At 42.4% G+C, this 13,798-nt stretch overlaps 1 long non-coding RNA gene across 1 annotated transcript in view; it reads left to right on the forward strand.

The window, feature by feature from the left end:
• LOC146789515 (uncharacterized) overlaps window positions 1–13,798 on the forward strand; it is a 290,902-nt gene that overhangs the window by 197,020 nt on the left and 80,084 nt on the right. The gene's annotated exons all lie outside the window — the stretch shown is intronic.

Below are 13,798 nucleotides of genomic sequence, written 5' to 3' on the forward strand. Positions count from 1 at the left end.
GTACTACTATGTCAAACAGACTAACCAGATCCTTCAATAAAACATTTGAAACTTTCATAAACCTCTCAACTTGTCTGTACAATTCCACTGGTTTCTCTCTCAATTTTGGGAAATCATTCGTAAAAGACAAAATATCTTGTCTAGTCCATGGCACATGTACGTACCCCCCTCCGGGTACTTCTCTCATCGGATACAACCTTTCAGCTTTTTCTGTTTCCCTCACGACATACTCAGATGTTGTTCGATTTACCTGTGCTTCTTCCTTTTTCTTTGCCCATCTAACTCTCCATCTTTCAAGATCTCCCCACTTTTGTAACAGAAATAACAATTCCCTGATCAGCAACTTTCTTCCAGACACATTCATGTTTTCCAAATCCTTATCAGAAAATTCTGCTCTATATGGTTTCTGCAACACCCTTGATTTCCCTATGTCAATTCCCATTTCTGATGCCAAATTAGTCAGCTTTTCATGGAATACCTTGGTATTTCGTGTAATGCTTCTGCAAATAAACAGTAATGTTTCTTCACTGTAAGTGTTTAGCCTGTCCAGACCCACATTTCGAGCAACCATTTCTTCCAATTCTACTCTTAATTTAAAAATGTCTAATATTTTTGGCTGTGACTTTGGCTTTTCTATTTCTTGATACCATTTCTCTATATCTTCTGGGGTTACTATTGTTGCACTTCTGGTTCCTGAGGAGGTTTCTAATCTAACTTCCTTTGAACAACTGGGTACATTTCTTTTTGGGGTTTCCATCATCGGCTCTCTTATAGGCAAATCCATCAATGATATTACTGATTCACATTCACTTGCTTGATCATCTATTATTACCTTTTCTTTTCTAGGTTCTATACTTGGAGTAGGCATCACAGGAACTTTAGGACAGTTTGATTTTTCGCCATACAATGGAACTACCGGACCTATTGTCACTGGTATGGTCAATGCTTCAGGATGTGCGTTTATCTGGGCTATTCTCTGAATCAATTTGTCTCTATTTTTATTTATTGCTTCCCTTTTTTTCTTGAATTACCCTATCTGGGGAACCAAATGTGTTCCAATCATTGGGGCACTAGGGGTCATTCTATTGAATCCATCATTATAGGGTGGAGGACTTTTCATCAATACGTCCTCTAAATACCCTTCTTCTGTTTCCCCGCTATCTATCATGGTTAAGTGCTTAGTCTTCTCTGTACATTTACTTCCCGTCTGCTCTTCTGATGTTAACACAGGATATAAACCTTCTGCCACCATGGCCTGTCTCCATTGTTTCATTTGACTATCTCTAGTCTCTCGGTTAAATTTCGGGTAATAATTGCTTAAGGTCCTGTTACTCCATGGTCTGTCACGCTCAAAGGCTTCCATTTCCCATTCTTCTAAAGCTTCATATTGAGTCAATCTAGGTCTGGGTTCTAATTAATTCATTCGTGTTCTTAAATTGTACAATATTCTTACATTAAAACTTCCGTATTCTGGAAAGGCTAATATTCCATCATCTTTTGTGTATTCTACCCAATTTTCTAACCATACACAAGTATGATAGCCTCTCTCCACCATCATGTATGATGCAGGCATATTTTAAGGAGGAATGAGAATCCTCTCTCTACTCTTAATGAGTTTGTCCTTTTTGAAATAATTTCTAACTTTTTGCATAAAGGTCATTTTTCTCTTTTCTCCGTACATTGCGTGCTTGTGCTGGTTAAGGTACTGCTCGTAAGCAAACTCTACAAATCTTCTATCTGGTCGAGTCCCTGTTAAGGTTGGATTGTACATGCAAACTCCACTATCTATTATTATTCTCGGGATCTCTATTTTGATGACCAATTAATCACTTGCTTTAATTCTAATAATTCTCCAATACCAGCGCGTTTTCCAGTCTGTGGACTAATCAACTTTTACTCTGCTTGCTCGCTCAGCCAATGCTTGCGTGGCTTTTCTGTGACGTTAGTATCACTCCTTTCAACTGACCCCTCCTTTACAATTTTGCATCAACTACATGCCCGCTGTTTCAACCCATCCCAACGCGACTCTCAGTGACGTCAGTGCAGCACCCGCAACTGACCCCTCCGTCACAAGGTAATGCGACAACTTATTTTGCACAAAACTTTTCACACAGTTTCATTAATTAACAACATATAAACATTCGCTATTGTGTCTGACCCACTAATTCAAAGAATAGTAAGATTTCTTTCAATGGGGGTAATACCCTTCCGCTTACTCTTCACACACTACGAGTAAAACCTTTCCGCTTACTCTTCACACAAGCATCAGAGAACCTGCTACTCCTTCAGTATTACCCTTTCTAGGTGATATAATACCAAACTTTCACCAGCGAAACTCCTCGCTATCAATTATTCTCACTAACATAAAAGAAATTTTCCCTAACTTAGTGCTTTCAGTCCTGCGTAACTTTCAGCACTTTCTCGATCCAGACCAATAACCTCACTGCAGTGTGGCTTCCATTTACCACACGCTATTCAATATTCCCGGGAATTTCCAGACAACGTAAAACAATACATAACGGGTTTTGGTTAAACATGAATCCATAATTCAACTTTCAAATACACTCCTCACCTAACTAACTATACTAACCATGCCTCTGCTACCAAGTAAACTGATGCAGCGGAGTTTACCAGCTCTACACATTCATACACACAACACTCATTTGGGCCCATATACATTCATACACGCAATGAGCTGGTCATCAATTTCTATTTTACGCTAGGAAACCTTTACACGAGTATTCTTACCATTCCTGTCTACTGAATAAATGAACGTTCGATAAGATCTAGTAGTAGATTAGAATAGGGAGGAAATACGATAATGCATTTATCTTTCGTTTAAAGAACCACAGACTCAGAAGGATTTTTAAAAGTTTATCTGAATTAATTATTTTGTGATTCAAATCAAAATACACATGAATATACCAGAAATCTCCATCAGGAAAATAGTACAGTTAGCTTATAATCAGTTTGCATTAATAAATTCTTGCAATGACAGCACCTGAGGAGAGAAAGGACAGAGAGCAAGTACGGAGCATTTACCCTACAGATATATTTACCTAGAATGGTGTGAGGACCCCGACATCAGAGAGTCAAGGATTCCGGACAGGTTCGGGACATGGAAAAAGGTGACCTCTTCTAGTGTAACACCAGCGTTACACCCCTCTCTGGTGCTACTCTCTCCGGCTCGGGTTTGTCCGGACCTCTTCCTAGATGTGCCTCCTCGGTTGTTCCACGAATTTCCCTAGTGCTGGATTCCTCAGTCAGATTGCAGCAAATCGGGCAGCATCTCAGCATAGCATCAGCATCTCACCATCAAGTGTGTCTAACTATCTATAACTTACCTCTGTTATACCAAATTCAAGTGTATGATCCATCCCCAAATGTTTCAATTCCATGTTCACCTGCAATTTGATTGGGCCAAGCAGTGGGGTGAGGACATCACACCATACCACGTGCAATATTTTTCTTTAGTCTATTATCTAACTCCCCGCCCCTTAATTTTAATACCCACAAGCTTTATTCCCACAAGCATTTCATATCACCATCGATAAATTTGTAGTACAATGTTTCTTTGGCTTCCTCTCGTAGGGTTCAGAAGTTTGTTTTCCCATGTCCTTGCTAGGCTTAGGGTTTGGCAGCCGTCCCATGACTTCATGGTCTTGAGTGCAGAGAGGTAAGACGCATGCGTGGTTGCCACAAAGGATAAGGACATCAGTCACACTCCAAGGCCCAAATGGGAACTATTAATAAAGTCAAAGAAGAACACGTTAGAATACAAACTTAAATGAATTCACTGTATACCACTTACTTCTACTCTAACCCCATTCACTTAATAAATCTTTCGCATTAATAGCTTAGTAGAACATGCATAGGTTAGTTTCAGCTCGGCATGTGCGTTAGTGCGTTACTTTTAAAGCGGCCATATTAGAAGCCATTGCGCTTCTGCAAAGATTTCCCTACAAGCGACAGAAAAAGTCATACTACGTAGATGTAGTGGACGCATGGGCAGAAGAGTTCCCGTGTTTTCAGCGGCCATTTTAGGACACTCAGGTTATTCATTAGTGTGGCACATAGAAAAGCGTCCCCTAGATACAGTAATGTTGAATGTGGTGCATTATTTAGCACTCACTGACAAATTGATTATAGTATTACAGGTTATTCGAGAGGATTGTATACGAGCAAGTTCCTTTTTATGCGAAACCTTGCTCCATCAACATTGACACATTATAACATGTTATGTCTCCCTGATTCTATGTGATCCTTTCCAATACACCTTTTCCTCAACTGTACTAGAGCAATTCTTTTTCAGGATGAGTGCTGGTCAATGTTGTTACCACACTAAAATCAAAATGGTTATAAACCATCTCTGCAATACATGGCCTTTAAAAATTGACAATTTTCGTATTTTTTTAATTATACAGTGTAAATAATTCCCACAAGAGAATCTAGTTTCACTTCTCAGTGCACTTAAGAAAGGTAACTAAACATCAATGTAGAAATAAAAACAGGTAAAAAGGAGAGAAGGGGGGAGGGGAATATAGGAAAATTAAACCATCAAGGGTGACGGAAAACTGATCACAGACAAAGGAGACAAATTATGATGAGGGTGTTTTGCCGGTTCAGGGTGGTTTTGAGAGATTTCAAAACAAAATACATTTGAGGAAAAAGATGATGCCCATGCATTCTCAAATTATGATAAAGCCAAGACCTGGTCTCAACTCAGGGTACTGACAAAGCTTCCTCAGATCAGAATACAGGCCAGGCTACTCACACATTGATCATTGATTCATTCCAGATATAGTCTGCACTGGATTAAACACATGGCCCCGCAGCTCTTGACCAAACTCAATAGGCTTAGGATAAAACGGAGGCTCATTGAAGGCTTAATAACTGGCATTCACCCTCAGGTGTGACTCCCAGAATGTTCAGAAGTTGAAATTGTGAAACAAAACTGTACTTTTAGATAAATTAAGTGTTCGAATTTCGAGAATCTTGTGCTGACTGAACAATGAACTGCTTTAAAGTGCATCACTCAGTGGAGCAGGCTTCAGACAGAGGTCAGTGGGGCCAGCAGCCCTAATCAGAGGCACCTGGTTGCCGGATGGTAGCACAGACACAAACACTCAGTGATGTTCAACATGTAGACCCAGAGCCGACAGCCTACGTGACCTGTACGTAGTACGTAAGGCTGACCTTAGACTTGCCTCTCAATGACAAAGTCTGGAATTCCTAGACATCATAATGAAATGCAGCAAGTCTGTCTCCTACAAAGATGTCATCATTTACTACAGCACTATTGAATCACCCCACTAAATTCTATCAGTAAAAAAAAAAACAATACCTCGTCACAGGCATCTTTCCATCCCCTAAATTAAAAGGCATATTTCTAAAGAACTCCCAGGTGGACTCCCATGCCATGGAAAACTGTTAGTTTCCCTTTCTGTGGAAAATTGATATAACTGAGATTTGCTACCAAATTTCAGTGCACTTTTTCACTGACTCCAATCACAGCTTCTGCAAGTAGTCCTCAAAGTACTCGGAATTGGAGTAAATTGGACCTTGAATTCTTTAATAGGACTCTTCTGAAGGGGGCCTGAGAACGGACATCTTTCCAGTGCCGTGAGGGCAACGGCAGCCTCGCATTTGCCTAGAAGGGCTCCTAAGCAGGGAGCAATCACCCGGTAACAGACCATCAGGTCCGCCGTGAGGGCAACGGCTCCATCAAGAAACTACATCCCCCAGGCTTCCCTGTTTGGCACTCGCAGGTGACGTCAGTGGCAGGCGTCACCTGCCTACATCTTCGCCGCATGCCTCCCGCAGCGTGGGACGCATCTGAAGGGGGCCTGAGAACGGACACCTTTCCAGCGCCGTGAGGGCAACGGCAGCCTCGCATTTGCCTAGAAGGGCTCCTAAGCAGGGAGCAATCACCCGGTAACAGACCATCAGGTCCGCCGTGAGGGCAACGGCTCCATCAAGAAACTACATCCCCCAGGCTTCCCTGTTTGGCGCTCGCAGGTGACGTCAGTGGCAGGCGTCACCTGCCTAGATCTTCGCCGCACGCCTCCCGCAGCGCGGAACGCCCGTCCTTGCCCGTCATCGACAGGAAGAGGCAGGGCTGGGCCGCCCCTCTAACACTGACTCCGTCCCCCCGGACACAAGGATACGTGAAGTCTGCTCATTATCACTGTGAGTAAGCATCGATTTGAAAGTACTGTGTAACTAGAACAGCACTAGTAGTAAGTACACAAGGATTGAAGTCCATCCATGTTCATTTGGGGTCATATGACTGTAGTACGAACCAGTCGTAAGTAGATTGGACTGGCCCTTTTTCCACGTGCAGCCATTGAGGTTTAGACCAAAAGAGAATTGCGATTGTGGCCGGAGTAACTCTGAAGGTATAAAAAGAGACACTGAGTCAAGGAGGTGGTGATCAACGGGGGTGCTGAAGACTCACACGGGTGTCACGGGTAACTCTGTAATGGTCTGTTGAGTGATTGGTGGGAGTACAAGTTGCCATATACTGTCTGGAGATTTAAGGATAAGACAGAGATAGCATGGCAAGTACAGTCAGAACACGTTCAACCAAATCCAAACTAAGGTTACCCACCCCGTTAAAGCCGTCCTCAAATGGAAGACGACACATTGCCCCTACAGGTTCAACCCATGGCAATTGACCGCATGTTACAAAAAGCTATTGGGGCGGTCTCTAGTGAAATTGAACGCACAGAGAGACGCCTATCCCTTACCCCATTATTCAAAATTATCGATCCCAACACAGGTGATAGATTGCGAGAGAATGGAAACTCCCCCCCCCCAAAATTCAAGAGTCCAGTGTCCTGGATCTTCCATGTGCCCATCAGATCCTTGAGGGGGATACGGGGGATCAAACTACGGGTATATTAACAGAGGCATGCAGGAAACGTAAAGCCGGCCCAATGAAAATCAGATCAAAGAGACCCAAAACTGGCAATGCCCCGTTTACCACGAAAATCAAACCTGGGATAGGGAGGGAGGCTGAGCCTAAACAATATGCAATCCCTCCAATTTGGATGTCGCAAATAGTGGCTGACCTACAATTACAATTGGAAACGTTTATAGTCAGCCAGATTAAACCACTTGTAAGCAGGCTGGATAAGATAATTAATGAAGTAAAAATCAGGGATAGGGCATATAAGTCAGCAACTGATACCATTAGTATCACCAATGCTACCGGCCCCAATCGAGTACCTACGGAAGAGGGACAATCTAGTAACTCAGAGGAGGGACAAGCACAAGCCTTACAGACATCAGTACGAGAGGCTCATACAATGCAGCAGACTAAGCCCGTAAGCCAAAAGGGGAAGGATCAGCAAAAGGGAGTGCAAGGGCAGGGCTCACGTGCCACACTAAGGGATCAATCAAGTCCCTCGAACATAGTTCAAACTAATCAAGTGACCTGTCAATCAACGAGTGTGCCTAGGCTAGTACCTACAGTTTCCCTCCCAACGATAAATCTAGCGCCAGAGGCGTGCCCATTAGTAGTGATTCTTGCAGGGGTACCAGAACTTAAGGGCGATCAGATGGAGTCCCACCAGGAATTAAAAAATAAGGTCATACACTGGCTGAGTTGTAATAAACCTTTACCACAGGGGAAAGATGGGGAGATCCTTTTTGTCAGAAGGGTGAACTGGCTTGGCAATAGGCATAAAGACATTACAGAAAACGGCATCATTATTAATTTTAGGGATAGCAGTGTAGTTAAATACATTTTGAGAGAGGACATAGCAAAATATAGCAGGAATATAAAACCCCTGCCCTTGGATTACTTTTATCCCCGTCAACTTGCCCAAAATGTGGAAAGACGTTATGAGGGTGGACAAAGGGAGATAACTCGCATAAATCCTCATGCAATCCAGGGATGTCAGGGAGAAAGGCTGGGGACGTGGGAAGTAGGCTCGGCTAGGTGGGAAAATAGGTTTACCCCCCTTATGTCCCTAGAGGATAATGACTGACTAACCTATTCTTCTGCCAAAATGTTACACCAAAGAAATAAAGGGAAACTTAAAAATCTGGGGGATGAGGCAGATGGACTGTTGAGCATATTACAGGATGTCTCCCCCACAGTCAAGCGGCAAATGAACAACACAGATCAGTTAGCATTATCATGGGAAATAAGAGAGGTTGAGTCCGCTGATCAGCTAATTGCTCCCAGTGGAGATATATTATGCCCCAATAGAGTGGAAAGTGAGATACAGGAAGGCAAAGTATTTCAGGGCTACGAGGGAATAAGAGGGGAGTCAAGGGCGACAGGAGGCTTAGGCGGGGTACAAGACATTACTCAGAGTGCGGGTCAGGCAAGGAAGTTAGAGGGTGGTCTAAATATCATTTCCTGGAATACGGCCGGATTGGCAAATAAATTTCATAACCAGGAGTGGAGGGAATATATCACAAAATTCGAGGTAATAGGTCTCCAGGAAACCTGGGTGACTGATAATAGCTCTTTTCACATACAGGGTTTTAAATGTTTCTTTATTCCGGCCCTAAAATCCAGTTCAGGCAGAGCCATGGGGGGCTTATCTATATATGTTGACTTAAGGGTGCAAGGCAAGTGGTCAAACATATCAAGCCCATCCCGTAATGTACAGGTCGTAAGGTTTGAGGGGAAGGGACTTGGCCTGATATTATATAATATATATAACCTGGGTGATGGTAGAGAGGGAAACGACACCCTGGGAGCATTAGACTCTATACTGAGCAAGGACTACCCATACACAAATGGAGCAACGTACCCATCTAATATAATTATGGGCGATTTAAATAAATATCCATTTATGCCCATTTTTGCTTCCAATAAGCTCAGATTAGTCACGCTGCCCCTCTAAAAAAGGTCCCCATTTTGCCCACACACCAGAAGGTAGAGACCTGAGCAAGCTCCTGATTAGCCATAACATGGAACACACAATAGATATGATGACTATGGAAAGTGACGGCACCCTTCCCCCGACTTTTAAAGGGAGAGGGTGCTCGTCAATCATTGACTATTTTTTAGTCTCTAGGCCTCTTAAGCACTGGATTATAGCGGTTGGAATTGAGTGGAGCTCATTTAGTGACCACAATCCCTTAACAATGAAATTACTGTACCAGGTCTTACCCAGAACATGTATAGTGGGGGATATCATTGAGAGGGCGACAGACCAAGGTAGGCGACTTAAGTGGGCTAAGATTGAGTGCACAGCGTTTTATAGAGCCCTGATTGAGCAAGGGAAACAGCCCATTGAAGAATGCCTTGACCCAGTAACTGAGGGGCCACAACTATTAAGCGCATTTGGGAGGATAACCAGTTTGGTTGATGGGCTTTTAACAACACGAATCGTAAAAAGAATCCTAAATCAACCAAGATGGTTCGACAGTGACTGCTCACGGGCCCTCAGAGAGTTAAAAAGTTGCCTAAAACAGAAACCCAGGGACACAGACAGGGTTACCCAGTGCAGAGCAAAATATAAGGCCGAGGTCAAAAGAAGGAAATTAGTTCTTCAGGGGGAAGTGGGCCGATCTAAGGGAGGCAGCAGAAAGTAGGGATCTCTCAAAATTTTGGAGCATAATTACCAAACCCTGCTTTCATGATAGCCATACCCCGGAGGTTGGTGTTAATATCCTCCCGGAGCAGTGGGTCTCACACTTTAAGAGTTTGTACAATCATGAAAAGGTGATTGTTTCCCCTGAGGAAGGTGTTACCCCGCAGGAACAGTTGGTCGAGTTCACCCTAGCTGAAATATCCGTGGGAATTAAGGGCTTATCTAAAAATAAGGCACCAGGCCCTGACGGGGTACCACCCGACTTGTTCATCAGTAATGTGGAGTTATGGGCCCCATTAATGACTAGGGTAATTAATGCAGCAATCATGTTTGGTCTGCCGCGATCCTGGTCAACTGCCATTATCGTCACTATTTTTAAGAAGACAACAGGATTAACCCTCAGTGTTACCGGCCCATCTCACTGATTGATGTCTCTGCTAAGATCCTGGGAAGGGTAATCCTTAATAGATTAATTGAATGGACCGAGGATAATAATATCATCTCGGACATTCAATATGGATTTAGATCAGGGAGGTCAACCAGTGATCAATGTTTGAACCTATACATGCTAGTCGCCAAGTATACCAAGACAAGTAATGAATCCATTCATTTAGGGTTCATGGACTTGGCGGCTGCCTTTGATCATGTAAATAGGGATAAATTGTGGCTAATGATGAGCCAACTTGGTATTGATCAGGGTTTGATCACAATTCTTAGGGAATTACACAGGGACACCACAGCTAGGGTACGTTATAACACCGAAGGGGGCCTCACTGAAGCTTTTGTGTGCTCTAGCGGAGTGAGACAGGGGTGCATTCTTGCGCCCTTTTTATTTTCTCTTTATATGAACAACTTAGAGCAGACCCTGATTGCTTTAAATACTGACTGCCCGAGAATCGGTATGCGTCAAATTCCAGTTCTGCTTTATGCAGATGACGCAGTTTTGTTAGCCCGTACCCCGAAAAGCCTACAGATCTTAATTAATGGTTTTGTGAAGTTTATGGGAACTTTAGACCTTTCTGTAAACCTTGGCAAATCATTTGTAATGATGGCAGGCAACAAATCCCGGTCTAAGTTCATACACAGAATTGGGACCCACACACTGGAAAAAGTGCAGATCTTCTCCTATCTAGGGATATTGTTTGATGAGAAATTAAAATTTACATCCCTGGTAGAAGAGAGATGCGGAAAACTAATATCTTCAAATGGTGCAGTAACTAGTTACGGGCGAAGGTTAGGGCGATGGTCTCCAGAACAAGTAATGCATTTGTATAGCTCCATCTGTTGCTCTAAAGCTCTGAATGGAGCGGAAGTCTGGGGTTTTGTAGACACAAAACAACTACAGCGGGAGGAAAATAAATTTTTTCGGTCCTTATTAAAAATCCCCCAGAGTACTCCAGCTGTCATTGCTCATAGAGAGCTAGGGAGGCCATATATTGAAGACATGGTTAAGTATAGACCCATTTTAGCGTGGCTCAATATTTGGACAAACCCAGAAGCCAAGATAAGTAGGCTAAAATTGAGTGACTGCCTAGGGAGAGAAAGATGTATGAACATACCTTGGCTCAAGTAAGTCAAGACTACTTTGGAGAGTCTGGGCCATATAGAATTCTTCATCAATCAGTCAGTAATTAGAGCTCAGGATAAACCCATGTTAAAAAAATTGTTCCTGGCTCAAAGAAACACAAGTAGAACATTGGAAGAAGGGACCAAAGGGTCAGTGAACGCACATAGCCTTATTAAGACTACTGTGGGAATGGAACCTTATCTTTACTTAATGTATAATGCACAGGACAGATTTTTAATATTCCGTTTTAGGCTCAATCTTTTACCATATTTATTAGCTGATCCATTAGGCTATACTGTTTCGATTGAGCAGAAGGGTGCCTGCGGCTGCGACAACTTGTCTCCGCAGGACACCCTTCGTTTTGTATTTTTTTTGCTCTTTTTATTCCATTCCAAGGCAAAGTTTTTTAATTAATATTCTGAAAAGGGCCAACCTGACTCAAGCTAAACCAGCGCTACTGTTTTTACAAAGGGCAGCTGACCCATTGACTTTGTGCTGTATATTGAATTTTATTAAAGTCGCACTGAGATTAAGAGTAACTAAAGGACAGGCTTAAACTGTGATTGCCAAGAAGCTATGTACCCCTCATGTGATATGTACCCCTTTTCTCATCAAGAGTTCTTATGATGCTGATTTAATTGTCTTTTTAAAAATTTGTATTGTGTATATATGCTCTTTTATGGTGTTTTTAACAACCGAATAAATAACTATTGATTGATTGATTGAATTGATTATAGTATTACAGGTTATTCAAGAGGATTGTATACGAGCAAGTTCCTTTTTATGCGAAACCTTGCTCCATCAACATTGACACATTATAACATGTTATGTCTCCCTGATTCTATGTGATCCTTTCCAATACACCTTTTCCGTAACTATACTAGAGCAATTCTTTTTCAGGATGACTGCTGGTCAATGTTGTTACCACACTAAAATCATAATGGTTATAAACCCTCTCTGCAATACATGGCCTTTAAAAATTGACAATTTTCGTATTTTTTTGATTATACAGTGTAAATAATTCCCACAAGAGAATCTAGTTTCACTTCTCAGTGCACTTAAGAAAGGTAACTAAACATCAATGTAGAAATAAAAACAGGTAAAAAGGAGAGAAGGGGGGAGGGGAATATAGGAAAATTAAACCATCAAGGGTGACGGAAAACTGATCACAGACAAAGGAGACAAATTATGATGAGGGTGTTTTGCCGGTTCAGGGTGGTTTTGAGAGATTTCAAAACAAAATACATTTGAGGAAAAAGATGATGCCCATGCATTCTCAAATTATGATAAAGCCAAGACCTGGTCTCAACTCAGGGTACTGACAAAGCTTCCTCAGATCAGAATACAGGCCAGGCTACTCACACATTGATCATTGATTCATTCCAGATATAGTCTGCACTGGATTAAACACATGGCCCCGCAGCTCTTGACCAAACTCAATAGGCTTAGGATAAAACGGAGGCTCATTGAAGGCTTAATAACTGGCATTCACCCTCAGGTGTGACTCCCAGAATGTTCAGAAGTTGAAATTGTGAAACAAAACTGTACTTTTAGATAAATTAAGTGTTTGAATTTCGAGAACCTTGTGCTGACTGAACAATGAACTGCTTTAAAGTGCATCACTCAGTGGAGCAGGCTTCAGCCAGAGGTCAGTGGGGCCAGCAGCCCTAATCAGAGGCACCTGGTTGCCGGATGGTAGCACAGACAAAAACACTCAGTGATGTTCAACATGTAGACCCAGAGCCGACAGCCTACGTGACCTGTACGTAGTACGTAAGGCTGACCTTAGACTTGCCTCTCAACGACAAAGTCTGGAATTCCTAGACATCATAATGAAATGCAGCAAGTCTGTCTCCTACAAAGATGTCATCATTTACTACAGCACTATTGAATCACCCCACTAAATTCTATCAGTAAAAAAAAAAACAATACCTCGTCACAGGCATCTTTCCATCCCCTAAATTAAAAGGCATATTTCTAAAGAACTCCCAGGTGGACTCCCATGCCATGGAAAACTGTTAGTTTCCCTTTCTGTGGAAAATTGATATACGCGCTGCAACTCCCCAGCCCCAAGTCCACATTGTCACCACTGCTTCCTATACTCCTACTAATCTGGCTTCCACTCTAAATTCTGCATTGAAATTGCAACAATTCAAGACAATACGGATGCCCTACAGATCCTTGATAAACTGAACCTCAGCTTTTTGTCTCCCTGGACCCATCTGATGCTCTAGAAAAAACATAACCTTCTCTACACAGTTACCACTCACATTGGCATCAAGCATCAGGTGGAGAACAGTGTGTGTGTGTGAGTGTATGTGTGTGTCTGTTAGCCTGACTAAAGTCAGACTTACCTGCCGTGGCCTAGATTGAAAAAAACAGACAATAAAAGATACAATCCCACATCAGCAACAAGCACTGGCAAAGCCAATATGTATTTTGCTTTTGCTGAACAGCATTGACAAAAAGCAAAAATAGCTATTGCTGACACTGAACAGCATTGGGAAAAAAAGCAAAAATAGACAGACAGCCCTAGCACAATGATGTATAAAAAGGCATGCATCACTGTGCCAGTGTGTGTGTCATGGTGCTGTGGCAGCCATTTTTAGGTTGAGCTTCAGCGTGCATGCGCTGTCTCCAAGACCCTATTGTTATCTAAAAAAACACTTTTATC

This window comes from Triturus cristatus, chromosome 10, assembly GCF_964204655.1.
Source record: "Triturus cristatus chromosome 10, aTriCri1.1, whole genome shotgun sequence".
Classification (NCBI taxonomy): domain Eukaryota; kingdom Metazoa; phylum Chordata; class Amphibia; order Caudata; family Salamandridae; genus Triturus; species Triturus cristatus.